This window comes from Pelecanus crispus, chromosome 1, assembly GCF_030463565.1.
Source record: "Pelecanus crispus isolate bPelCri1 chromosome 1, bPelCri1.pri, whole genome shotgun sequence".
Classification (NCBI taxonomy): Eukaryota; Metazoa; Chordata; class Aves; order Pelecaniformes; family Pelecanidae; genus Pelecanus; species Pelecanus crispus.
In genome coordinates, this window is record NC_134643.1 from 69636687 (window position 1) to 69639741 (window position 3055).

The following is a 3055-nucleotide window of genomic DNA, read 5'->3' on the forward strand; positions in this document are numbered from 1 at the left end:
AATCACATCCATAAACAGTGGAACTCAGGGGTTTCGGTCCCTCTATTATTTCTAAAGTTTTTCATCTACAAAGTGTTTTTTTTCCAGTTTCATGTGTACTAGCACTCACAATGTCTTTGTCCTGCGGGTCAGTGTCTGTCTCCTATTGCAGTGCTCCCCAGCATCTCCAAACAGACCCTGCTCATTTAGTCTCACCTGGGTGCATAGGATTCTCTTTCTTCAAAAACTACCAGGCTTAGCTTCCTTCTCTGCCAGGAAATTGAGCTAATCTCTGGATCTAAAAAAGCTGAATCTGCTGATTTTGTTCAGAACTGGCACACTCTGAGTTGTGTCAGTTCATAGCTGAGCATCTGACCTCATGCCGCCAGGAGAGGTTAAAAAAAAAAAAAAAAAAGGTGCTGTTGCCGATCAAAACGTTCATAAGCTTTTAATCCCAATTGTTTGTATGGTTGGTTGGTTTGTTTTTTAAAGGCTGGCCAAACTAGGTCTTGAATACTGAAACTAGTGAGATAGTAACTGGTGTTACTGGGGCAGATAATTGTAGTCAGCAATGGACTTCAGGGCAGGGAACTCCGCAGAGCAGCATCTCAGGTCTGTGCTAGGCTGCTTGGGAATGTCGTGCTTAGAAACAACACCAGCTGTCACTGGAAAGATTTTAAACACATTAGGAGTGCTCTAACAAATGGCTGTTGCATTTTAACGTGACAAAATGCAAAGTGATGCGTGACTGTCACTGTTCAGATACAGTTTGTGTGAACGCCCTTCCATTAAGCTCTGGCTTGCGGGGCTGCCCCTTGCTTGGGAGCCTGCTGTGCCAAGGGAGGCCGCTACCGCCTCACCAAGGCTGGGGCGATGGGTGACCTGGAGAGGGTGCGAGGTGCCATGCTTGAAAGCAGCACGGCTGCGTTCTTAGCAGCGTGCATGGGAGCCCCTGCGAGTACCGCCAAGCTCATCCATGGCGTCTCTCTGAGCCCAGCTGAAGAGCTGTCATGTTTGTTTGCTGTGCGTTTAGCGTTGCTTTGTGTGGGGTGAATACATTAGCATTTCTGCCTGCGGTTTGGTTATTCTCTGACTGAGGCTATTGCTCCTGGTCTTGGATTGATTATGGCAAGTCATGTAGCTACGCTTTAAAGTGTTTCACTGCTGCCCCGGCTAAAATGGACAAGAATGGGACTGTATGGGTAAAGGTACTTCTAGGAGATGAAGAGGTCTAAACTTGGTTCTAAGCTGTTGAATAATTTCTGTCTTGGATTCTTGGTAAAAGTGGGGATAATAAAACTATTTCAAATCTCATATGTTAAGAGCTTTCCAGTGCAAGAAAATGCCTCCCTTTTTGTGCGTGTGTGCAGAAACTAGCACAATAGAGTTCTGGTCTCAGTCAGAGCCTCTTATCCTAACTCTATTAGAGGCAAAAAAGTAGAAGGTTCCTCAAAGTTTAACTGAACTTTAATAGGATTGTTAGCTTGTGCAGAGCATTTACACATGTAACTATTACCCATGTTTTAATAAGTGAACCAGCTGAGGAGCCAAAAGGCATGATCAAAGATCAGTGAAGGATGGCAGAGTACAGAATGAGACCGGTGTCCTGCCTTTGAGTCTCTTGCTTTCACTACAAAGCTTCACCTACTTGACAGCTATGTTATGTTATGTTACTTGACAGCCATCCAGTTATGGATGGCTACCAGCAACCAGAAGCACTATTTTTTTCATGACAAGACATGAACGTAGTTGATTTCTAAACTACCCAATATGGGGCATCTCTTTCTCCTACACTTGCTACACCAGCCCTTCAAGGTGTATATTTAAGCTTCTTAACTGAGTATGGATTCAGTAGCTTAAATTTCATTTCTCCTTTGAGTGGCAAAACATTAAGCAATTGTTTAGGCATGCATTGCTTCAAAAAGGGTCAGTATGAAGCAAGACTGAATCAAGAAGGTACTTGAAACAAATTCCCACTAGGGAAGGCAGCTATTTTTCACCTATATCCTATGGACCATTGGAGATGTCTGCTTCTTAGGCACCATCAAAAGGCAGCTAAAAAAAGTGAGCTCATGTATGTAAGACACACCTTGAACATAAAAGTGATGTCTCTGAAATGGCCTGCCACTCTGCTGGGAAACATTTACAAGTTCAGAGTTTTAAAGCAGTGGAAAACACTCGGTGAAATGCCTTAAAGATGCCTAGAGGTATTCCCTTCTAAGCAGCTGAAGTTAATCTGCTGCTCTGAAGCCTGTGAGCAGGTAAGGTGTTGAATGCAATGGCTCTTTGCTCATCTTCTGGAAAAAAATTGTCACTGTAGTTCAAGTCAGGAAGGAGATACCTCTGTTGCAGAAGCAGGGGATGTGCCCCACAAGGAGGGGATGCTATTGTTTTCTGTTTCAAGTGGCACCCAGACACCTCATCACACGTGGGTGTCCTGTTATGACAGGTGCAAATAAACCTGCTTAGGAGCACACAGGCAGCCTGCAACAGAAGTAACCCTGGAAGTGATCTAGTTTTCTGACAGACGCGGCATCGCCTCCCTCCCTTCAGACTGCAGCTTGCTAAATCCTTGCCCACTGCTGGAACCAAATAATCCCTCCCTTTGGATCTTCCTCTCCGGTTTTCCTCTTTCATTGGCATGTCTGGTGTCTTTTGTTTGGGGGGGGTGCAGGCATTGTTTTGGGGATGATATTGCAAAGGAAATGCTCAGGCTTCTCTGCAGTCTTGCTGTTGTTAGCTGAAGTTACATGAATCTGAACCAACAGGAAAATCTGGATGGGGTCAGGGTGAGTTTTGTGCCAGAACCTGTTTTTTTGGCCATATGTGACAGAAACCTGAAGCAGCCAGAACCTTGAGGTGGAATCACCTCACATCAAAAGGCAAAAAAAGCCTCCAGTCTGTAAAACTGGATTTATGAGAACAGTCTATGAAGCTAAAAAAAGGGTAATTCTTTAATTAGAGAAAGCATTGGGTGAGACACATTAACTTTTAAAACAAAGTGTCTTTGCATGGTGAGTCTATTCCTTCAGTCTTGGTTTTCTTCCCAGCAACTTCCACGGACTATCTGGTGTGT